Genomic DNA, 27,091 nt, shown 5'->3' with positions numbered 1-27,091 from the left:
TTGATTCTATCATTTATTGTTGTAAGGACTTTGTTTACTTCACTCTGGTCAGTCTCTTTAGCCAATTCGTCAAGTACTTTTTGTATTTCAATGACTAGGTCCTTATGTTCCTCCCATGCATTTTTAATAAGGATTTGCAACATCATTTTGGAACATGCAGTAGTGTTATCTAGCCATGCCTTTAGGACCTCTTGTTTAGGTTTATTCAGCGTTGGTACTATAAAGATTCTCAGGCCTCTCGGGATACGATCTACTTCCAAGTAGTTTTGAAGAGATGTAGCCTCCCACCATCTACTTAGCTCTTTTTTTCGTAGTCTCTCCAGCAGGTTTCCCTTCTGCTTAAGATTAGAGGCAAGGGACTGATTGGAATTCGTTATGCCTTGTGTTGCTCCATCGACCGTTTTTTTGAAGATCAGAGCAGCTGAAGCCTCTCGGCCTTCCAAGAACTCCATTGCCCAGAATACCTTGCTGTCGTTAGACTTAAATGAAACCGGATTCTGTCTTAGGGAACAGTGTCCTGACAGACCCTGGTAGCGCTTACGTTTTATCCACACGGGACAAACACCCAGTACTCCGTTAACAGTAACAGTCACAAACTAATCACGCTCGGCCAGACAGACTACATTACGTGGTTCAATGCGGTTCGGCGTTGGCGTCGTCTTGACGAATCCTGGTAACGTTTGTGTTTACTGAGATTAGTATAATGCAATCAGTGCAGATACCAGTACTCTGTTAACGGTCACAATCTCAATCTTGATCACGCTTAGTTCAGACAGGCTGTGTTAACGTGATTCAATGTAGTTTGGCGTTACCGGCGGGCGGAGGAAATTGAAGTCCATTCACTGTCTCGTTGTTCGGCACACTCCTCCTCCCATCCACTCGGGTCGGGGCTCGATTTTTGAGCGGGTGCCACCGCTCATATAAATTCCCAGTCAACTCGGAAATCCTCCTCTGGTGCGAGAAAAGAGCCACACGAATCCAGTTTCCAGAAATTCTTCTTTAATTCACAGGGCAAAAAAGACGCGTTTCGAGCAAACAAGCTCTTGGTCACATGACCTTAGGTTCAGAGTTCAGTCATTTTATAGAGCCTCAGAAGACATAAACAAAAGACTTTCACAAGCAAAATTACCAAACGTAATTATTTCATAAACTTAAGCTTGTTTTCAACGCATAAATCAAAATCATTTAACACTTCATTATTTACATTGTTTTACCAAATAATCATGTTGTATTTTAACAAAGAAAATGTATGTACCCAAAGTATAAAGATACTCAAAAAGAGATTATGGTATAGTACCACTATTGTCTCCATGACTAGTCTCTAATTCCTCTACTAGTATCAATCTTGGGGTGCACTTAACTTCAATTTTATAGTAAAGTGGCCCATGGTCCTATATTACCCAAAGAGAGAAGGAGAAGGTGGTATGGACAACCCTCTGAATCTCCGTGCTCGTATTATTTATCAATGACAGTGTTGCATGTAGGTTTCATGGGTCCATTCTAAGAGGGAGAGACAAAAATAGAGACAAAAGGTAAAAGTAGGGTACAATTCAAATAATTCAGTTCTTTTTCATTGGTTCTGCATGTTAATATTATGACTACAATCAACATGGATAAAAGGAAAAAGTTTTACAGTAGTTAATTTCACATGGTTACAATCACTATGCATAAAAACAACATCAAGACTGAACTCAAAAAATCAGAAGAAAAGAACTGGAGTTCCTAAAGGTAGAAAGGAAAATGCTGCACTGATCTCAACTAATTTTAGATTGGGGGATTAAAGGTGTACATGCATCTCTTCATCATAATTCATCCCAAAAGGAGCTACACAACCGGCTTGTAGAATAAACTTTGATTCCAATCTGCGCAAAGCTTGGTTCCTGTTCCCTCCTCTGGGGTTCTTAATGACGGTGTCAAGGGCAAAGAATTTAGCCTTTGTCCAATCTCCATCATGTTCATTGCAGAAGTGTCTGGCTGTGCTATAACTAAAATCCTTATTTGTAATAGCCCACCAGTGTTCTAAAATCCTCTTTTTCACCGGGAAGATAGTTGACCCTATGTACCACTTGCCACAAGGGCAAGTGATTACATAAATAACATAGTCTGTAGTGCACTGAATGTTCTTGCGAATATACCATTTTCTTTGAGTTTTCTCTAGGATCACTTGTTTCACACTTTCGCTGTGGCTACAAGCTTTGCACTTACCACATCGATTGAAGCCTCCTATTTTCTCCAGCCAAGTAGGGTTCTGGTTACTAAAATGACTCTTGACAATCATGTCTTTAATTGAGGTTCCTTTTCTATACGTTATTGCAGGGTGTGGGCCAAGTTTTTCTTTTAATACCTTATCTTGAATCAAAATATCCCATCTCTTCTTGACTATTTGGTGAAATTGATGCGACTGGGAATTAAAAGTGGTAATGAGTCTGATTGGTGAGTCAGTCTCAGATTGTTTAATCTTAGGTGCTTTGTACAGTGCCTCTTCTCTCTTGATGTCATCTGCTTTTTTCTCTGCTCTTCTAATCATTCCCTGTGGGTACCCTCTAGCAAGAAACCTTTCTGACATTTCTTTTTTGTTCCTTTCGTATGCTTCCTCCGTGCTCAGTTTCTCTTAGCACGGAGGAATTCACCAAATGGTATACTCCATCTAAAATTGGGAGGGTGGCAACTGCTGGAATGTATATATATATATTCACTTAAAAAACCATAGGTTTCACACATAGTATAATTAGGTGGATATTTCACTCGTAAAAAACCAATGAAATTCCCCCGTTATAGTTAGTTCAGATAACTATAATTCGCGCGCCCGCAATCCTGCTCATGACGTCACATATTACATCACTCATGACATGGTCAGTGGCATCACTCATGACATCACTGATCACATCATCCTTGTGATAGAGTGGCGGTCGCGCAAATTATAGTTATCTGAACTAACTATAACGGGGGAATTTCATTGGTTTTTTACGAGTGAAATATCCACCTAACTATAACATGTGTGAAAGCTATGGTTTTTTAAGTGAATTTGCAAGGTTTTTTAAATGCTAATTCCTAACTATAACATGTGTGAAACCTATGGTTTTTTCAGTGAATTTGTACGGTTTTTTAAATGCTCAGTTATGTATGTATTATTTTTTTATATATATTTATTTTACAATAAACTAAGTATTAAAATTTTTTTTTTGGTTTTTCACCGTGAACGCACGGTGCGCGCAACCCCGCGTTTCAATTTTTCTTTTTTTTTTTTAATTTTCTGCCTTCGGGGTCCTTCAGGGACCCCCTGACAAAGGCTAGGGGGTCAGGAACTCTCTACCCTGCCCCCTTTTCACATTCGCCACCCTCCTTTTTCACTCTCGCACTGAAAACAAACAAAATGGCGGCCGACACTTCCTGATTTCGACCGATTCGAACGTTGACTAACATGTAACCACCAATCAGAATTACGCTCACGCACGTTAGGGTGCTCGCACGGTGCTCGCACGGTGTGCGCACGGTGCGCGCACGGTGCGCGGCTATAGATATTTATATGCTTTTAAATGCTATTTTCTCAGGAACTACTGAACAGATTGACACCAGACCTGCGAAAGGCCCTTCCCTGTTCTGAGGACTACCTCTCTGCCAAATTTCAAGTAATTCTGTTCAGCCGTTCGGGCTGTACCTTCGACTAAAGGTCCTATGGAAAAATGCATGGGGAAAACGCATTTTGGGACCCCCTTTTTTCTCGCCCCCCGTTTGACGAATCACCCCGAGACTTTCAGGGTAGGAGCTGAGCGAAGCGCCCCATTAGTTTTGAAAATTTCGCGAGGATTCGTCAACCGGCGCCAAAGTTATTCAAAATAGAATTTTCAGATTTCCTATGGAAACACGGTCCTAACTATAACTATCTACTGGCGACCGCCAGTAGATAATATATATATATATATATATAGATATATAGATATATATATACATATACATATATATATATATATATATTTATATTTATATATTTATTTTTATATATTTATATTTATATATATAGAGAGAGAGAGAGAACAAAAAATGCAGAAATTATACATTGCACACAATAGATATTATGAATACATGAAGCAGAGACAAGTGTAGTAGGAACACCATAAGCGTGTGCTTTTAAAATGTGGGCAGAAGAAAACATACATAGGGTAATTTTAATGCACATGAACAAATTTAAAATAATGATTTACTAACGCTTATCAATCTATATTAATGCAGCTTATGCTAAATGAAGCGGCCTAGTGTTTTGATGCTTTTTAGGTTGAGCCTTCGTATCGAGCATGTGCTATCTGGAAGGCCTGCTGTAGATGATAAAGAACTTATCTCCCACAGTGTTCCTCTTATTTGCTGCTTCCTCAATGGTTCATGCAGCAAAATGTCACTTCCATTTCTTTATAGAGGAGAGCTCCGCTCAAGTACAGTTTTCTTCCACTTTCATTGGTAATGTGTTGTTTCAAGAACTCTTTTGATATGATTGTGGCAGTGCGGCATGCCGAGCTGTATATTCAAATATGGCGGTCACGCCTTTTGTTTGTTCTGCATTTGTTGCGTTTCCTGCTCTCCAGCTCTGCAGGCTCACTGCTTCCCCATCCATGGGCTGGCTCCAGTCTTTGAAAAGAACTACCCTTACCCTGCTCATCCGTACCACTCTTTCTGTTCACTGACTGGAGAAGGCTCACATACAGTACCTGAGCCAATTCATACGGGTGTTAATTTTTTATATCACTGTAGGTGGTAAGAGTGAATTCAGCAGCAGCCAGAGCATGCCTCTCTCAGTTTAAAAATGGATCGTCCTTTTCGTGAGTCCATTTATTGTTTGGCACAGTTTTGCCACTCAATGATAACACAGTTTCCCTTTAAGAAGGCAGGTATACTGTTAGCAAAACCCCGAGTCTATTGTAGGACCTCTTCGCCAATGTGTTTGTCATAGCAACCCTCCTGTGCAGCTGATTTCCTGCACATACACAACAGGTGAAAGAAATATCTTCCTCCCCTGCACATCCGGTGTGTAGCTCTTCTTCCCTTGCACGACCGCTGTGTAATGTTTTGACAGATGTATTTAAAGAGACCAGCTGTCGGCCTCTTCTTTTGCTTCTTTTATTTGTTTTTTTTATTTTACAAATAAGGTGAGGTGGCAGTGAAATTTACTTTCTACATATTTGTGTGCTCTTTAAAAAAAAAAATGTTGAATCTATGTAACATGCATGTAATGTCTAGGGGTGGGCGGAATTTGCGTAATCGCGTTACGCAAATCTCCGCGAAACGGTAAAAAATCTCCGCGAACACGCGGAATTGCTTGTTCGCGATACTTTTTTCCTGTTCGCGATCGCTGTTTGCGTGCTCGGGGTGAAATATCTCGCGAACACGCATATTAAGAACGCGAACAAGCAAAAAATTTCGCGAAGTCGCGGAACGCAGATTTTTGGGCAATTTCGCGTTCTCCGCGGAACGCAAAATTACCCACATTCCGCAAATTCCGCGAACGGAACGGAATTTACCGCCCAGGCCTAGTAATGTCTTTACATGTGATGCGTAATGTGCTCGTTTTTTAAATCAGTCTGCTGTCATTTGTAAGTCCTGTCACATTGTAAGCTGCCACCATTTCACATTTAGAGCTCTGCTTGTCTGTTTAACTTGAGATAAAATTGCCTCTCCCTTCTGTTTTTATAGTTCTCTCTCATCCACTAAGGAATACGCTGTCTAGGGATGGTCATGTTTTCAGTGGACGGATTTGGCAATTTCTGAAGGCTGTCTCAGTCTTGCAGAAAGAGCAATCGCCCAGAACTTGGTCCGAACACCCAACCTGTCAAACATTGAATATTAGGCTACCCTACTTTTGAAAACTGTACCCTCTTGTACATAATGCATGTGCATAAGGACTGTTGCAGACAAAAAAACAGGGAGAGAGATAGCCGATACAAGGGTCTGGTCTGGCATGGCACCACTACAATTGTTGAACCATGAAAATGTTTGGGTCTCAATACCAACCTTGAAAGTATCACTTAAAAATCAGCATTTGGTAAACTGCATCACTCAACTCAATGCTGGCTCATGTGGATTCTGAGGTTAAGGGATCTTAGGCGGTGGTTGCTTAGGATCACACAAATTGATCAAGGGGAGTGAAGCCCTTGCTTTCGCAGTTGACATTTGCAATAGTTGTGGGAGTACTGTGGCAAGTGTACAATTGTGTCATTGTGTTCCACAAGTGCAAATTGTGATAAATGGGTTTTAGAAACTGGTCAACAGGGCACAAGTCCTAACAACAAAAAAAGAGGGGGGGACTAGTCAAGTTAGGCATTATGCAAGTAACATCATGGCATTTAAATGGGCAGGCACAAACCAATAGTTCTGGTAGCTAATAATCTCAATTTACAGCCCTGAATTTTCTGAGATTACACTTGAAATTATTTCATCACCACTCGGTACCTCCTTTTCATCTCTTCCACTATGTATTTCACCCTACCTCTTTCTCTCAAACCCAACCTAACCTCCTACCTTCTTCTCTCTTTCTACATCTCTTCCATCCTTCCTCCCTATATCCTTCATTCAAACCCACTCTTCCTTCATTATAACTTGATGTTTACTGTTACACACAACACCACAATATTCCACACCACACAATTCAAAATTGCACAGCACAATCACACTACACATAATACCCCTCTCCACAACACAATTAAACTCCATATAAGAACTCTAACAACTACCACATAAATACACCCCACATAAAACCAATCTATACCACATAGCAACAATCCACATAAACACACTCCCCGCTATGCCTCACAATTTTTGTGTTTGCTTTATTCTCCCTAAGTTGGCAGGGTATGCCCAGACGTGATTTTGCCACTGGATTCAAGCTAGCCTGTCTGATGAGGGGTGTTACCCCGAAACTGGTCCCAGGATGCTTGTTTCTTGTCCATAGATGACCTAGCTTGGCAGTTCGGGCTGGACTATTTCCACGAGGAACAGCATCAAGAAAGATTTGCACATGACTTGTCTGAACTGGGGTGGCAAAGTGAGCTAAAGAATGATGATGGATTCAGCCCAGATCTGTGACTGGGGGTGAGTTTCTAAACCGTTTCAGCACTCCGTCCATCATCTCCTTGTGTTTGCTTTGTTCACCCTAAGTTGGCAGGGTATGCCCAGACGTGGGTCCCTTGCTCACTTTGCCACTGGTTCCAACCAACCTGGCTAATGAGGGGTGTTACCCCAAAACTTGTCCCAGGATGCTTGTCTCCAGTCCAGGGAAGACCTGCCTTGGCAGTTTGGGCTGGACTATTCCCATGAGGAATAGGCTCAAGGCTGATTTGCATATGGCTGGGTCTAAACTGGGGTGGCAAAGTGAGCTAAAAATCGATGATGGATTCAACCCAGATCTGTGACTGGGGGTGACGGTCTGAAAAGTTTCAGTGCTCCGTCCATCATCTCCTTGTGTTTACAGAATTCCAATAAGCATAATTTCACTCAAAGCCACACAAATCAACTCAACACATTTCCATTCCCCACCACATAATTCAACATTAAACCACAAAATACAAATCAACAACACAATTACATAACACACCACATTCATACAATCCACACCACATAACTCCACATCACACCAAAAAATTCAACTGCATGCAGCATAATTAAACTCTACTACATAACACTCCACAACACAAAATACCATACCACATATTTACTCTCCATAACACGCAATCCCATTACACATAATTCTAATACACTAAGGGGTTCATTACAATGTAGGTCGGAATGCCTCCGACTGACACTGTCTCAGACTCAGGACCGACCGGCAGGCGGTCGGTGGTTCTGACCTCCGGATTACAATGCAACCAAACACTGTTCGGATGGATTCCCATTGTTCCCTATGGGAGCTTGTGTTACGGCCATAAACCAGCCATAACACTAGCTCATATGGGGAAATGGGTGTGTGTGTGTAAAACCTTGCACCCTGTGGCAGGCACCACAAGGTGCCAGCCATACAGTGCATGGTGTTAAAAAGGGGACCTTAGGTAGCCCCTCGACCACCAACTGTAGGCTGCGGGGGCCCCCAAAGTCACTTTCCAACAGAAAGGCTGGCACAGAAAGGTTGCTGGAATCCAACACCGTAATCCGATAGCGGAAATGCCATCCATGGGGCATCACGGTGCGGTTCCGACTAACAGGCATACTCCGAGAGCCAGTCGTAACCGATTCGGAATAATCGGCCGTTGTATATTCCGACTGCGAACACCGTAATCGGGCGGTCAGGCCATAAACCGATGGAGTCGGTTGGAAGGGCTCCGATGTGGTCACAAAGCTTCCGACTGTTGGTCATAGGCTTTCTGACCAACTTTGTAATGAGCCCCCTAAATGCCACATAATTACTATCCACATAATCGCACTATTCACTACTCCACAATACATAAGTAAAAAATATTTACATTTGCAATGCCAATAACTCTAACTCTCATTTTCTAAATCATCAGTCCACTGCAAATTAAAAAACATAAATAAAAAGCATTCTCATTTACAACCCCAATAGCTCTAACTTTCACAAATGCGAGATCAATTGCATTGCAAATGCTTGTTGCCAATTTGTACCAGTTGGAACCGACCATGCAAAAATATGTAAGGACCGGGGTACAAACTAGAGAAATTATAGTTCATGAAAACCTTCAAACGACATAAGAAATTTGTTTTGGGAAAACATGCATTTATATGAATAACACAAACATTTGTTGTAGTAGGATATTTCTAAAATTAGTAATTTCCACGTAAAAATATTTTGTGAAAGATTATACATTTCTTTCTATGGATTTATTTAATGTCATTATATTTGAAGTAAAGTTAAAGGTGTATTTCATTTAAATGTACAATGCTAACATAAAGGCCTTTCTTTTTTCCAAGAAACTTTTTCTCTAGTGTAGACCTTTTACCTGATTTAATACAATAGATCATTCTTTGCAAAGTGTAATGCAACTTGCTTGCCCTGCACTCTTCTCTCCCTTGACATATTTTCATTACTTTTTCAAATGTTTACAGCCAAATATTCCTGTGGGAGTGGAGTTTTAGCTATGACCATAAGCTGTAACTTTGTATTTCTTTTCTAGCAATGTTAGTCCTGTGTAGGCTTGCAAAGGTTTCATTTCTCATGACTAGCAGGGGAAACCAGAGCAGGTGGCAAAGATAGGGCAGAGATGTTGGTGGATATATGGAGACAGAGTGGGCCAAGTGCTGACTCTTCCCCATCAGGGTTGGACTTCTGAATGGTATCCAAAGATGTGTATTCTGTCCTCAAATAATGATCAGAGCCAGGACCCTGAATTGTTGCCTCAACTGGCAGATGCTGATGGATGAGGAGTGTGCCAGGTCGAATTAGTCGCAGCTCCTGTCACTGCTGATTGGTACAGGTACCCTGGATGGGCCCGAGGACTACATGAAGAGCAGATGGTAGTGCTGGGATTAGGCAAGGGGAAAATAACATACATGGCCAGCACCAATAACATTCCAGATTGGGATGTTCCTCCACACCGGACAATAGGACTGACACAGATCAAGGTTGAGAGTCATGGGCAGTGTACACATTATGCATCTTGCCTGGGAATGGGAGTTTTTAGTGTTGTTTATATGGTCATATGTCGGAACAGGAACACATTGGCTGAGAAACTATTGCCTGTCACACTTGCTTCACTTGTAGGGCCAGATGGGTGTAGCTTTTTTGAGCTCGCAAATGGCTCAATTTGCAGAATCTGGCTGTTTGTGACTGCAAAAAAATATTTTTTACATGTGCAGAACCCTATTTGATGTTTTGGTAACCAATTACCAAATTGCAAAATTAGTTTGCGATTCGGTATTAGGAATGGGCGTGTTTAGGTCACACAGGACCAATGAGAGTCCAAGGACTGGGGGGCAAGATGGCGGCGGCTTGTTAGACCGCTCTGAGGCAGCTCCCAAACCGGAGCTCTAAAAGAAGACTAAAGAAGAAGAGACAAGAGATGCTTTTCTTAAATTAAACTAAATAATAATGAAAAAAAGGACTTACCCCATGTTTCGCTGCTATGTAATCCTAGTCACAATCCTGGAGTGATGTCTGGGAACAGACTGGAAGATCGATTTTTGATATCTACACCGGACCCGAGCGCATTACAGCTACGCTTTTCGTTTTGTACTTCTTTGATTGGAGTACTTGTGTTGCGGTTAATTGCTCGTATACAGACCGGTGGAGCAGTTACGCGAGTGAAGCAAGACAGTGCTTTAGAGCTGGATCAACCGACTCGGTTCTCAGACACAGCTCCGTCCTCTGTTCCCGGTGTTCCCGGTGGCATGGCGCCAAAAAACGCCGCTGCGATAGCCGCTGCTGCAGCCAAGACGAGAGCAGCGAAGCAGGCTCTCCGAGACAAAGAGTTGGCTGTGAAACGAGGCGGCACACGTATGGAGGACTGTAGTATTGTTGTTGATCTCGATGCTGGAGCTGGAAAAGCAGTAAGGGGATCGAGACAACAGCCGACTATGCCTGTAGCTGGCCCATCTGTGATCGAATTGCTTCGAAAAACTCCCGTCTCAATACCTGCTCCGGTCTCTTCATCACAGAAACCAACTGTTTTTCCATTAGCCGCGGATATCTCTGGGTCTACAGTGACACCTTGTGGACAAAATCAGAATGGCAGAATCGAGGATGGGGAAATAATGAACACTAGCATAAGTGCTTCTACAACTATGAGAAAGGACAGCTTTACGACACACAAGCAGTCTTTAGCTACACTGGCAGGAACAACAGAGTCTGAGGTTGGGACAGACCCTAATGCTGGAACACAAGGTATGGAGAAAACTTCCTTATGTGATACTTCTGTTTTTTCTTCTGTCTCGTCAGCCTCTTCAACAATATTGACACAGACCACTTCAGTAGGTTTACTCGCGTCAGCACCAGTAACACTATTTGACTCTATACCAATGGTTTGTAAAACCCCAATGATTCTAACTGTGCAGGGAGGTCAAACATCGCAAGAACAGCCCATACGTAATGGGCTAGGAGGTGATCTGGGGACAGCAGACTCTAGAGTCACTTCAAAAAATCTGGGAGACTCGCTGGAGGCTCCTGACGACAAGGAAAAAATTGATGGGGACGAGATAACCCCCGACCCTACCGACACCGACAGGGACCCTTCAGAATTCTATTCAATATCAGAAGGGATAGAAGACGTAAGATGGTCAGATGATTCTGAACTTGATTTCGATTCTAATAGTGGTTCCGAGACGGAGAGTGACCATGCGGTGAGAACGGCAGAGTCTAGGGGAAATAAAAGAGCTACTTTACGGAAGAAAAGGGCCCAGGGGTTGACCTGGGATTACTCCCCCTCTACTGTGCTGGGGTCTCAAGAACATGCCACTGGCTCTAGACCGACGCAGCGGTGCTCTCCACATCAACAGGATGCTACGCTCTCCACGGTGATGGATACAGTCCTCCAGGCTATTGCCTCCCATCGAGAAGAAACATCAAGGGACGGACGCAAGGCACAATTAGCTCTACATAAGGTTCAGGGTGTAGTTCGTAAACTGTCAAGATCAGTTAACACCTTCAATACTAGAATGACAGAAATGGAAGATCGTATAGTCATTAATGAGGCAGAGGCTACAGCTACACAAGAACAAGTTAAACTACACGAGGCAGAATTAACCGACGTCAGATGGAAGCTCGAGGACATGGAAAACCGTTTACGACGTAACAACCTACGCGTCCTTGGAATTCCTGAAAATATCGAAGGTACTGATATCCGAGCCTTCATCATCCAACTTTTTAAAGATACACTTCCTGAGCTCTCTTCATGGAACTGGGAGCTTGAGGTGCAACGGGTGCACAGAATTCCAGTCACATTAAAAGGCACTGGGAAGCAAGGAAACTATCCACGAGTAGTCCTAGTATTTTTGGGAAACTTTCTTCTCTGACAAGCTATCTCAGATAGAGCCAGGCCAGAAGCTCGGCGGACTCGGGACTCCATTTCCTATTTTGTCAGACCGGATTTTTGTCACACTACGGTGGAAAGGAGGTGGCGCCTGCGACAACTTATCAAACCCTTTATGGAGAAGAAGGCGCAAGCCTACCTTAATAACCCAGCCAAACTGAAAGTCCTATACAATGGCCAGACTAAATTCTTTACTTCAGAAGTAAAAGCCAAAGAATTTTTAGACAGTCTCACCTGATGGCCCACTAGAGATGTCTAGAAATAGAGAGAACAAAGGACTTGGATGCTGGACTTGATGAATAGGGAGAGGTGAATAGAGAGCGTATTGGACATTACTGAGACTTTATATAGAAACAAAGATACATTAGATCAAGTTGTCATTATGTCCCTCTATATGCCTCTCTATATCTTCTTTATTATTTTCCTTTTTTCTCCTTCTTTTCTTTTTTCTTCTTTTTCAATGGTTTTTTTCTCTTTCTCAGTTTAAATTTGGTTTGGGAGCGTCTCTCCATCACTAAAGACTCTCATAGAGTCTAATTGCCTCACATTACGGGTGGGGGAGGGTGGGGGGTGGGTTGTAGGGGGTTGTAGTGAGCGGGAGGGGGAGGGGATGTGGGAAGGGGAGTGGGGAGGGGAGGGGATAAGGGGGGGGAAAAAATTGTAGAAACAAACTTGATCTGTAGCATAAAAAATCTTAAAAGCTTTTTGGGTAATCTAATCTCTCTTAGCAATTGGAGTCTTACCTTAATTATGTTGAATAACGAGAATGGAGTGAGGAAAATCAGTGTAAATATCGAATTTAATGTCGGCTGGTGGTGGTCCAAACTGTGTAATACTGATGGTACTGGGTCAAGAGGAAATAGTTTTGAATGGGGAGAGTAAAATTGCGATGTTGGAATGTTTCGGGTCTTAATGACGGGAGAAAAAGGGCCCAGCTCTTTCAATTGTTACGACAGGACCCTGTTGATATCCTCTGTATTCAGGAGACCCACATAGCTGGATGTGATAAAAGGTTATTAAAAATTCCCGGATTTAATTTGATAGCAGCAACATCTCAAACGTCTAAAACACGAGGGGTCGCCATTTTGGCAAAACCCGGTTTGGGTAGGCCTAGACGCTGTCTTGTCGACAAATATGGTAGGTGGGCTGTGGCTCAATTAGAGTCGGATATAACCATCTGCTCACTCTATGGTTCTAACCTGGACGACCCACAACTCTTTATTGAACTTGAATTAGAACTAGCTTCTTGGGCCGGCCCACTTATCTTGTGTGGGGACTTTAACATAAATATCGAAAAATTAGTAAACAACAGACTCCCACAGAAGTATAGTGGACGGAAACCTAAAGTTTATAGGGCCATATCCCATTTGATGGATAGTCATGACTTAAGGGATGCCTGGGACAACCTAAGACAGAATGATAACGGCTTCACCTATTATTCTTATCCCCATAACAAGTATATACGATTAGACTATATCATGACATCAATACATAGGGCTGCCTTAATAGATATAATTAAATCCCCCAAAACCATCTCTGATCACAACGCACTTACGTTAATATTTGAACTGGACAACTTTAATAGACCTAATATCCAATGGTCATTTGACTGAAAGCTTTTTACTAACCCAGATTATATTAACCATATTACATCATGTGCTCAATCTTTTTTTGATTGTAATCAATATAGTGCACCCAGATTCAGCGTATGGGATTGTTTTAAGGCAGTAATAAGAGGAGAGACTATAGCTTTTGTAGCCAATTGTAAGAAAACTCAGGATAGTATTAATAAACAACTCAATGCGGAACTTATTAACCTGGAAATAACGCATGCTAAACAAATTCAACAAGGAATATCAACCTCTGACACACTGCAAAAATTATTGATCTTAAAAACAGAAATTAATAGCTCGCTAACACAAAAAGCAGCGGAAATATATCAAGCCAATAGAGACAGAATTTATGAAGCAGGGGAAAAAGCAGGGAGGCAACTAGCTCTTAAAACTAGACAAAAAGAAACATACAAAAAAATAAAGAATATTGAATTTGAGGCTCAACAGTACACCTTCCCCCAAGATATTGTAGAAGTCTTTCGCAAATACTACCAAAAACTATACCAAAACGATAACGAACACCTATCTGCAAGAGACATAAAAACCTTCCTCAGTGAGTGGCTACCGGAACCAGAGGTTTCTGGAATACTTGATCAAGAAGGTAGAGAAGAACTGGAGAAAGAAATTACAACGGCAGAACTCGAGATTGCATTATCAGACCTAGCTAATGGGAAGGCGGCTGGTCCTGACAGGATCCCCCTAGAGCTATACAAGGTATTGGGCAAACAGATACTACCCTATCTATTAGATCTGTTTCTAGGAATACAACATCACTCAGCTACACCAGAGTCCTGGAAACACACCAATATAGCGATATTCCCAAAAAAGGGGAAACCCCCCCAGCTTCCATCCTCATATAGACCTATCTCACTCATAAACTCTGACTCAAAGCTATACTCCAAGATACTTGCAAACCGAATGAGGGGGTCATCGAACACCTGGTATTCCCCTGGCAGCATGGCTTTATCCCTGGGAGAGGAACAACCGATCATACCCGTAGAGCCATTGCATTATTTGACATCATGGGCGCCAGGGGGGGAGAGATGTCGATGGTCCTACTCGATGCCAAAAAGGCATTTGATCGAGTGTCTTGGCGGTTCTTATGGGAAATTATGGAATTTAACAACTTTGGTCCAGGCTTCATCAAAGCCTTAAAAGCCCTCTATATCAGCCCTAGGGCTAAATTATCTATTGAAGGCTTTGAGTCAGAGTTTGTAGAGGTACAGAGGGGCACTAGGCAGGGCTGTCCCTGTTCCCCGATATTATTTGCCCTAGTAATCAATCCTTTAATTTTAAAGCTCCTTAACTCCCCCCAAATACAACCAGTTAAGGTGGGTTCATACTCTACTAAAATATTGGCATATGCCGACGACATTGCTGTGCTCACAACCAAACCGGCTGACGCATTGGCAGAAATAGAACAAATAACCCAGGTTTTTGGATTTTATTCAGGGTACTCACTTAACAGAGACAAAACCATGGTCTTATGTACAAATAACACTATATATCACAGTCCCTTTAAAGTCAAAAATGCTACATATCTTGGTGTGAATATTTCTCCTGAGGTAAAAGAGATTAACCGGCTTAATTATGATCCCTTGATTAAAGCAGTAAAAATAGACCTTAAGAGGGTAGATAACCTACATCTATCAATAATAGGGAGAGCGAATTATATAAAAATGAGTATATTTCCTAGAATACTCTATCTATTTCGGGCTATCCCATTGATGGCCGATGGCAGTATTGTTAAAATCTTTGACTCCACAATATCCAAATTCATATGGAACTATGGTAAAATAAGGAGAGCATTACCACTATTAACCCTCCCCCTACACAGAGGCGGCCTTGGTATCCCGAACTTGACATTCTATCTCTGGGCGACATTACTTCAACAAATGGGCCTGCTCTTTAAAGTAAAACCGTCCAATCTATCGAATACAGACTCCTATATTCCTTCTATTTTTGAACTTGGATTAGGTGATAAATGTCAAGGGTTATTTCTGAAACAACTCGAAGCGTCCTATTATAAAAAGACCAAGTTTAAGGTGATGGGAGACGCATGGAAAATCTGGAAACTAGCCTCCAAACAACTAGGAATACCTAATATAACAAGATATACCTCTCTTTGGCACAGTAAGATCATTTCATCACTTTTGATAGATAATGTTTCTAAGAGATGGGAGAATAAGGGTATATATACACTTGGTCATTTTTTTGGACAGAATATTACTCCATCTTTCGAGGGATTACAACAGAGATTTGATATCCCATCTACAGACTATCTAAAATATTTCCAAGTCTTTACTAGTATCCGTAATTCTAAATTTAATATTAATTTAGATAGTTTCAATTTCTTCTCTATTATTGAGAAACGAGCTACTAGGATAGGTACTCTATATGATATTTTTTTACAATCCTCTAAAGACGACCTAGATCGTGTCGAGAGATCCTGGGCACAAAAACTTGGAAATCCAGATGTAGATATCGACTATTCCCTAACTCTCTACACAACTCTATTTTTAGCACCTAACCTTAAAGCACAATACCTTAAAACTATTTACAACCTTTATTTTACTCCGGCTAAACTCTTTACCTGGGGATTACGAGTAGATGATTGTTGCCCTAGATGTAGACAGGGACAGGCAAATTTAATCCACATGTTTGCTGAATGTCCAAAATTAGACAATTTACAAACATTGATAGGAGGATTCTGGACTCAAGTATTTGGGCGGAACTTTAGATCTTCCGCTACCCTATTTCTTCTAGGTCATGATGAATCCTTAGGGTACAGTTTGGAGGAACAGAGGATTGTTTTCTTGGGCACTGCCGTCTTTCGTATTATTCTGGCGGCTTCTTGGAAAGATCCCAATGTACCCACCTTTCAGATGTGGCTCAGTCGATTTCTTGCCACATACAAGCAGGAGATAGCTATATATATCACAAGAGGTAGGAAAGCTAGAGCCCGGGGTACTCAGATCTGGGCCCCAATCTCCAACTGGTACTCGAAAGTAAGATCTCCCCCCTGATAAGGAAAGGACCGACACTATATGATGATGTAAATAGTGCAAAAAATCATCTTATATCTATTATTTTTTAATTTAGCTGTTCATATGTACTGGGCTGTAATGATTCTGTTCTTTTCTTTGATATATCTTTTTGTTTTATTAAGAACTTATTATGTTTCTAAAGAAATTGTCTGAATGAATACTACAGATCATGTTCAATAAAAAAAAATGTTTAAAAAAAAAAAAAAGGAATGGGCGTGTTTAGGCTGTCCCTTCCTAATAACACCTTGCAGTCATATGTGTGACTGTTTCACGAACGAAATGTGGTCACAAAAAAATCATATTTTACCACCCACTTCAAGTAGGTGGTAACTCATATGCAAATTTGCAAAAGGTTGTAAAAACCTTTTTGAGAGCAGGCAATGGTCCCACTTTTGAAAACTTTTCATTTTGGTTTTGAACACATTCTGTTTTCCTTTAGGGAAAAATGGTGGCATTAAAAAAATTGCTTTATTTAAAAGTAATCACAGACATGGTGGTCTGCTGAGCCAAGCAGACCACCATCCTTGTGCTTTTAGCGATTCCCAACAGGTTGCAAATTGTGACCTACCTCATTAATCCCATTAGGTTGCAAATTGTGACCTACCTCATTAAATTGATGAGGTAGGTCTATTATAGACCCATTGGGAACTGCAAACAGTGTGACACACACTGTAGTACATCACTGTTTATGATTACCTAATAGCTTAGCTAATCGCAAACACAAAGGTGTGTACATCTGGCCCATAATCTCTGAAGGGAATGATCAACCACACATAAATAACCCATGGCAGGCACACAATTGGAGAAAATCAATTAATGAACTGTAATTACATGGAACATGAGGGGGTTGCCTGTTCTGTCAAAAGCACAAAGTCTACACTTATCTGAAGTGTAGACCATGGATGTCAATTCATCAAAATGAAACCAGTAGCGAAAGTTACATCATATGCCGTTTGATCTTCACCTTCACACACATATGCAGACACTACAAACCCACCACATTCACATACATACACATTCACACATACACACATACTCTTACATAAACACACTCAAACTTGCAACCGTGCACACAACATACATTTAAAAGCATTTTTTTTTCCTCAGCTGCCAGGGAAGGTCATGATCCAGCTATTTCTACTCCATTTTGTATTACACTGTTTGCAAATAAGGTAATAGTCTCTATTTGTATAATTAATGATCTACCTCACATTAGCAGTAACCTCCTGCATCTGCCCTCTGATATTACAAACCTTGATGACCTTACTGAACTTTACATCCACTCAATGACTAATGTGCTTGATGAAATCACTTCAAAAGAGCTCAAAAGGATTTCCAGCAAACAATCCAATACCTGGTTTACTTGCTCCCTTAACAATGAAAGACGCAAACTAAGGGTGGCAGAGAGATCATGGAGAAACTCTCCGTCCATAACAAACCTCAAGAGGTTGAGTATGACAAAAAGGACATATCACAAACACATTTGTTGCGCCAAAGCCAATCACTTTAAATCACAACTTGACAATTCCAAAACCAGACTGAAAAAACTCTTCGAAATCATCAAACAACAAGCATTCTACACCTAAGGACACAGTGCCCAGCAGTGAGGAGTTCTCTACACTCTTCAGAAACAAAACAAGAAATATTGAGCTAGAACTACAACTCACCAAACCACATACACATTTTAAGACCCAGCCCATTCCCTCGCCATGGTTATCCTTGGTCAGTTTCCCTCTTTCTGGCTTCAGAGAGTATACTCCTAAAAATAATGTGTTGTGGAATACCTTTTCACTACCGGATTATGCCGAAGTATTCAAAATGATAATCTCTTTGAAACCTTTAAATCATTTCAATGATCGACTGCCCGCCAAGTGCTTCAAAGAGCTTAGATCATCTGTGCTTCCACTTTGGTCTAAGATTGTCCACAAATCTCTCATGCAAGGCTTGATTCCTGACTGCCTCAAAAGATTATAAATCACACCATTTCAAATAAGCCTAATGCAGTCCTATCTAACCCTAACAACTTCCTGCAAATTTCTAATAGCATGACTTTAGCTAAGCTACTTGAGAAATTAGTTCACAAACAACTCTGTAATCACAGAGAACAGTTTCAACTTATGGATCAAATCCAATCTGGTTTCAGATCTGGTCATTGTACTGAAACTGCCCTAACAAACATCGCTGATGATGCCTTAAGATTACTTGACCAGAACAAACTCTGCCTTCTTATATTTCTTGATCTCTCCTCTGCATTCAACACAGTCAAACATGATAACTTAATGTATCTACTCGGAAAAAGGATGGGGCCATCCGGCACATTTTTAACTTGGTTTGCCTCATTCCTACATAACAGATCGCAAAGAATCAAAATCAACCATTCCCTGTCTAACATTATGACGGTCTCAATTGGAGTGCCTCAAGGATCCACACTCTTGCCCATGCTTTTCAACGTACTCATGGAACCCTTCACCAAAGTTCTGAACTGCTCAAACATACAATATTACATGTATGCCAATGATACTCAATTATACCTCAAAATCTTGTCACAGGATGATTTCAAAACTCTTAACTCAGTTCTTCTGAAAACTGAACATTGGCTAACTCACAATCACCTTATGCTAAATGCGATCAAGACAGAATTCCTCCTGATTGCTCCCCAAAATCACTCTGCCCACATTCAAGACTGGCTCAAACAGCTAACAGCGCTCAACTGTGCTCCTCGTGTTTCGGACTCCACTAAATCATTAGGCATACCTCTGGACAATCACCAGGAATATGCATGACCATATCATTTCAACCACCAGAGGAGCCAATCACCAACACAGCACATTAAGGAAACTCAAACCATTCCTGCCGACTGATGATGTGCAGCCAGAAGTCCAATCCCTAGTTATTTCCCACATAGACTACAGAATTGCAAACTTGGTGGCTCTATCTAAAGCCCAACTGGCCCCCTGAGAGCTACACTGAACTCAGCGACTAGACTCATCACAGGGTCATGAAAACGAGATCACGTCACACCAGATCTAACTCAGCTCAATTGGATCACTCTCTAAGCAATGATTCGGGTTAAGGCAGCCAGCCTGATGCACAAAGTGCTTCATTATAGTACTTCAATATACCTGACAAAAAAACTCTAACTATCTGGCCCGAACCGTACCCTAAGACGCAAACACTCTACTACTGTATCCACAAAATTTCAAGTAGAAGAAAACTTACAACCACGTCTTCTCCCGCCTCGCTCCAAGAACATGGAACGCTCTTCCCTCTGAAATCAGAGCTAACCCTTCAACCGCCTCATTAAAAAAAGAAGTCAAACCGTTGCTCCTGAAAAGCTGCCTGCAACTACCGACTTGAAGTCACCAAACTAACTTTTATCTCAAGTTTTACAACATAACATGAATCTACCTTTCAACCATGCTATGCTCTAATTCTTTGTATCTTATTTGATCACCTTTTGTCTGCTTAACTATCTTTTTGTGGTTTGCATATATGTACAGCACTCTGATATCTTGTTGTGTCATATTTGACCTTTATAAAACTTTTCAAATAAATGAATAAATACATAATTGAAATATAGACAGAAAACAAGGAGAGTTGAGTCTCAACTGAATTCCATAAGGAGGAGCTGCCGCTGTGTTGCTGGCATGGATTTTGCTACCTCCAAGGCCAGGTGCTGCAAAGGGAGTGTCAGTGGTCTCAGGGGACATCCCAGGGGTCACAGTAGAGACCCATGGCGACCCCTAAATGATATCCATGGTGCAGACAAATACACATTGCTTACCTGCATGAAACACACCTGACATCTTCAAAGGCGCAAAAGCTGCCAAAAAGGTGAATGGGTCAGATGACTGCTACAACATACTAAACGTTTGCTGGACAAGTGTTCATTTGGGTTGATATAGGTCCTACCTGCCATCCTCTTGTCATGACAAGAAAGCTAATGTATATTCAGGATCAATATGTGGCAGTGGAGGTAATGCATGATGGGGGACCACTCACGCTGGTGGCTCCATCCTGTCAAATTATAGAGCTATCCCTTCGCTTTCCAAATTAAGGAAGATGTCCCATCTAAACAGCCTTATTTATGTCTAAAAACACCATTTTATAACTCTGTTCTCTTTGCTTAAATAGTCTCCAAATTACTCCCTTTTTCATGATATTAACAAATAAAATAACTCATTTGTAGACATGCAAGTTTGCTTGTTTCAATGCTGTCCTCCTTTTAAAACTAGGTCTCATAAATACAAGAGCAAACATAGGTGCAACCCTTGACTTACTCCTGATTTATCGGCTCTTAATCTGGGCTTGAATCGAGCTGAACGATTCTGACGTGCCAAACACAGAGCGGTGGCTTCTCCACTAAGGTGGAGGAGCATTGGCCACTGCTATCCGAGCAGTTCAAAAAGAAAAATCAAATCGTAATAACTCAACGTTAATATCATTTCATTTTTCCTACTGCAGAGGCTCTGTTTCATGCGGGGCTGGCTAGAGCAGGGAGGAGGAGTGGTGGCAGTCTTTAAGTGTGTATGACGGGTTAGCCGGCTGTCTTGGCCTGACCAAATAATCATGTAAACTTTGCATGTTCACCACCAGGCTATAATGCACAGCCTGGCGGGTAACATGTACAGTTTCCCAGTCCCCGATTGAGCGCTGAACCACGGCGCTCAGACTAATCACAACAATGCTGTCATGGTAGAAGGTAATCACTTCTGTATACCGCCGAATCCTTACTTTGAGCCACGCCTTGAATGGAAGCATGCGGGTAAAGCACCAACACGTTATTCTTAATTTTGAGCAGGCGCCCCTTTTAAAATCGCCCAAGTATCGGCATGTACTAACACAAGCACGTTACGGCACAGTCATCCATGGGCAGAGATAACACACTACCTCTTTTCTATGCGCACAGTTAAGACTCCTCATCACGAAGATGTAAGTGTGTCTAACAAACCTCCACTCATTTGACAAAATTCTCTCCATTTTCCTCCCATAGCTACGATAAACTACACAAAGCAAATAATGAGCCATACAACAGATATATGACTGATCTGCTACGCAAGAGAATACTTGCTCCTCAATAGGTATGACAATTCCTGGTGTTTACAAAATCCTACACTGCAGTTAGAATTTAGAAAAAGGCACTAACATGCTTTCATTCTTTTTTAAATCACAGCGTCATTCCCCCCAAAAAAAACCCAGCCCTGTGGAAGACCTTCTTTGAAACCTCACGGTCCCCCGTACGAAGGTCGAAATGTGTCGGCACACTTCCCATCCCCTTATTGAGTCCAGGAGCCTTTCTGTCTCAATTTTGAAATCAAACTGAAATCAAGGTTATTTAAACTGAGGTTACAACCAAAGCAAGACGGTTTCCCTCATATTAACAAATAACATCTTGAGACTTGCTCCGTTCTCCTAACAATTTGGACCGACAATTGACCAGTACTAAGGATAGTTAGGTTTCACTTGTACATGTACATGTATTAAAAGAAGTAGGACACAAATATCTTTACCATTGTTGCACATGTAAATACTGGTCACTATTTTTGGACTTTATAATTTGCTATTTCTTTGACTCTCGGTATTTCTGCACTGTATAAAAAAGTGTGCATGCATTATACAATAGTTTGCATGTAGTACACACAAGCATAAATTTGTACTGTATGATATGATCATGCAATATTGTGTATGTGACCTTAGAAAAAAAGCCGAAACGAAAAATTGAAGTAAATTATGTTCTGATGCATACATAAGACATTGTTTGTATGAATTTCATTGCACATCTTATGAAAAGGTTTTGCATGTCTTCTCTACAGTAAAAGTGTATTTTGTAACTATTCCAGCTCACAATGAGAGTAGATATGAAGGTAAAGAACGTAGACCTTCGGTATTAAAAATTGAAAGGATCTATGGTCCAAGAGGCACTTTTTCTTTGCAATGTCATGGTGACAGCAGCGTTGTGATTGGCTTAATGGGAGCCTGGAAGCCCAGGTGCTTTCTGCTGCTGGGACTCTAGACAGGAAGAAGATAATGAGAACAGAGGAGAGGTGCTGGCCAGCCATACCACATGAGTGCTTTTTTTTTCATTCACCCAAATCACTCCACTGTCCCATCACCCCCATAAACGCCCCATCACCCCCGTCCAGTAGCAGCTGCTACTGCAAACACAAGCTGGAAGCTAAAAAACTTTAATTACAGACAATAGCAAAATATAAATCCAGAATCAGAGAGGGTAACTGCAATTCCAATTCCAATCGCGAACTGTTTCCTGTAATTCAAGATGTAGCTACGCTTCTCAATTCACAGTCTATCTCTAGTGCAAATACTGTTTACAACAGTTTTGCCAGCTATTTTTTTGAAATCTTTTATGACCTCACCCCTGTTCCGTTTCCATTCAGTATGTGATCAGGAAGTACTTGACTGACCACTACCCATCCCCGACCATGAAACAACTAAGGGCCAAATGTGCAAAAGAGTGGAGTTGATGAACTTCTGACTTTGTGAATAGATCTATTTACTAGGAGAAGGGTTTACAAGAAACAGGATCATAGTGGGTAACAAGTCAACATAAATCATACCACTACTTTACCGTAATCAATTACAAATGTATGTTTTGTGACCATTTTAGACCACAAAATATTAATAAACACCCCCTGCAAATTAGTATTTAGAAGGTACGCCCTAAATTTGCCCCTTCCAAATACCGATTTGGTATGTAGTCACAAACCCAAATTGTCATTTGGTAACATGTTATCGAATCGCAATTTGGGTTTCTTAAATACCAAACTGCCTTTTTGTGGTCTAATTCTGTAAGCAAGACCTTTTGTTACTGCAAAAAGCCTTCTAACATATGGTCTGAAGTCTTTACTTGATTTCTGATCTGACAAGACCATTCAATTTTTCCTTATATCAAGGAAAAGTACTAAATGGAAAATAGCCTCAGTAATACCAGTTTCAAAGAAAACTAATCTAGATGTTAATCAACTAGCCAAATACCAACCTATTTTCCTTCTCAACTAGCTGAGAAAGGTCTTGGAAAAATTGGTCTTTAGGTAAATTCAAATATTGATTTAAGAATAAAACATTCTCTACATATTCCAGGCCAGTTTTAGGTATACCAGGAGCAGTGAGATGGTGGTTCTATCGGTACTTAATGATCTTCATCGAGCACATGACTGCATTTCTCTATGAATTTCAACACCTGTGAACACTCAATTTTTCTCTTCCGTACCAAGAAAGTGGGTTTTAGCAATGAACCTGTTGGCAGGATTCAATCTTTTCTTTCAGACTTTCAGCAAACAGCTTTATTTGACTCCTTTTATACACATGCTACACCAGTGCAATACAGAGTGCTCCAAGGATAGACTTTGTCCCATCTTTTGTTTAATGTCTGTAGGCCCTCCAACACTCATCTTATTTTTAAATTGTCACCATATTCTGATGCTCCTCCTGGCTCTTTCTTCCATGGCTCTAATACTATGCTTTGTCCAGTGTTGGGTGGCGGGAGACATCCGTTACATCGCCGTCTTCACACCGAGATACATTTTCAACGCAGGTATTACAACGCAAGTAGTTACAACAACTTGCCCTGGATGGCGCCATACACTGAGGAATAGTATGATTTATTATTCCAACACCTCCCCTACTGTTACGTAGGCTGGAGTTGGAATAGTAAATCATACTATTCCTAAGTCCAGCGCCCTCCAGCGCAAGTCATTGTAACGACTTGCGTTGTAATGCCTGCATTGTAAACGTATCGTGGTGCGAAGACACAACGTAATGTCATATATTCTTGGGTGGCTTCTAATTTCATAAAATTTAATCCCACCAATAGGGTGGTCCAGATTTACAGAAATTCCATAGATTTCTTGAATCATGACCTCTGACCCACTTCAAGGGTCCGCCCTCACTCAGTGAATACAGTAAAAAAACATAGGCATTGTTATTGATGCTAATCTCACTTTGGAACCTCAAGTTGCTAATTTATCATTCACCTGCTTCTGCCACCTGAAGCTTTCCAAGTAAGTTCTGCTTTTTGTTCTTAACTGATCCCACAAGCTGGTTATTACTACAGTCATTTAAAAATGCCTAGACTACGCCAACATGGTTATCTGGCCCTACCCTAAAAGTCAATCATTAAAAATGATGAGGCCTGGTTAATCTGCCATTCCTCACTTAAAGAGCATATCTCACCCACTCTCTCCTCTTCCCATTGGCTTTAAAAGTACTTCTGTATTGTCTTCAAGGCCACATGCATAAAATCATTCTTGCCAACAAATTACTTCTTTATACCCCATCTTGTTCTCCAAGCTCCGGTTGGCACCTTTCTGGTCATAGTCCCTAAGGTAGGAAATGCTTTTTCTGTTGCCACAACCAAAAATGTGACTCTTTACCCATCTTTACCATCAATTGTGAGTTTCAGCAAATAACTAAAAACATTACTGTTCAGGGAAGATTCTCCTCACCCTTAGGTCCTTACTTTCCTTCTCCTAGCAGCATACTTGAGAGCTTTTTCACTTAGCACAATTTACTTAGTTGTAAGTGCGCTTTGCAATACCCCAAAATTAAACATAAACAAACAGGGGTCTGTGTTCAAACAATGTAAAATGCTCAAAAACTGTAAAATGACTAACTTAGCTCTAGAGAATTTTACAAACTTCACATTTGCAGGGTGCACCTAAAGCAGATGACGACCTTAATGAAAACATTTCATTTTGAATATCTACACTCATTGCTATTTTTAATATTTGCTGTAATAGAGGGCTACTATCCTTGGCCTGAGGGGCATCATTTGACTTCACATTTGTTCACTGGTGGGTTACGTCATCAAATTCCTGGCTTCATAAACCGATACAAAAACGCGGGAAGATATGGAAAGGATGATGCATCTCTCCCTGTGAAAAGGTGCCGCTTCACTTGGTCTCCTTGTGCAGATGGTGTGGGATGGGTATAGGTGAGGCTTGAAGGGGTCGAGATCTTCTACAGTCCATAATAGGCACAACGTGACTGGTCTCAGGCAGAGCTTATCGAGAAGAAGTGGTGAAAGAGAGTGAGACAGAATTCCCTCATCTTATATTTCTGTACTACAAAGATCTCTGTGGGTGCTGTTGTAGTAAAATCATTATTATTAAAAAACAGCTGAATCTCTTGCTGACAACTATCAATAGAACAACTCTATTAAACATCACTCACAAACTGAATTAAATGTATTAACCTACCTGCATGATCAGTCTCCGGGAGAGAACTGACTGGTACAGAAAAAAAAACATTTGCCTGCTGGATTTCGAAAAATGTCAGTCTAACATGTAAATGACTTTAGAGAGAAATTTGTGTCCAGCTCTGTCTTGAGTATCTGAGACTGGGATGCTGCTGAAGAGGCCAATGAAAATAGCCTACTGCTGACCCTCCAGCACCTAGGGTCCCAGTTTCTGCCCAGTAAATCTTCTTTCCCATGTAGAGCATCCCATCTATAACTGAAGGGTGTAGGAGGCCCGGAGAGGGAGGAAGCTGTGTCTGCTGGGAAAAGAACACGTAGCCCATTGACAACTTCATACTTCTTTAGCTTGCTCTTGTGAAGCTTCATCCCTAAATCTGGGGAGTCAAGACGGTCCTGTAGCCTCAGGGAGTTGCTGCTCCTGCAGATGAATCCCTGTATTCAATTTTACATTGACAATGTGTGGTGTTCCCTGAACTGGAGCTGTGGGAAGAATTCTTACAACTGGAACACAAGGCCTTTAGTCTGAGATTTTCCTTAAAAAAAATCAAGAATTTCGCAAATCACAAAGAAAGGACTTATATATTTTTTTAAAAGTTGGCAACTTCAAACGTTTAAATTATGAAGGCCTCTAACAGTAAGGTTAGCCGAATCAAGATGCAGAAAGATGCAACTTAAACAGCTACGGGGCATATCACCAACAACCGGCGATAATTATCGCTAAGCGCACTTAGCGCTAGGATAATTATCGCCGGCTATCGCTGGTTTCTATCGCTGAGATAGCGCGCTATCAGCAACGCTTATCTCAAAAGCGATAGAAATACCAGCGATAGGTACATATTGTGCGATTATCGCTGGAACTCCAGCGATAATCGTACAACGAGCGGTGAAAAGTTGGTGATAGGGGAGGGCAGACTTAACCAATATATCCACCTTCCATTGGATATAATAGCTAAGTCAGATTAAAAGCAGGCGTAAGAAAAATAGCGTTAAGCGCGGTTAGCGCTACTTTTCTTATCGCCATGCCAGTTAGCGGGAGGTTTGATAATAGGAGAAATGTCAGTTAGCGACATTTCTCCCGTTATTTGGGGGAGGAACGCCCACTTTGCATCTCATTAGAGATGCACAGCTGGGCATTCAGGTAAAGGGTGAAAATGTATGGAAACACGCGCTAACGTGTCCATGCTGATAGAGCGTTAAGATTATCGACGCTTTAGCGGCAAAATGTACTGCTAAAGTGGCGATAATGCCCTTGATGAT

Source organism: Triturus cristatus, chromosome 1_2 (genome assembly GCF_964204655.1).
Source record: "Triturus cristatus chromosome 1_2, aTriCri1.1, whole genome shotgun sequence".
Classification (NCBI taxonomy): domain Eukaryota; kingdom Metazoa; phylum Chordata; class Amphibia; order Caudata; family Salamandridae; genus Triturus; species Triturus cristatus.
This window is presented reverse-complemented; position numbering follows the sequence as displayed.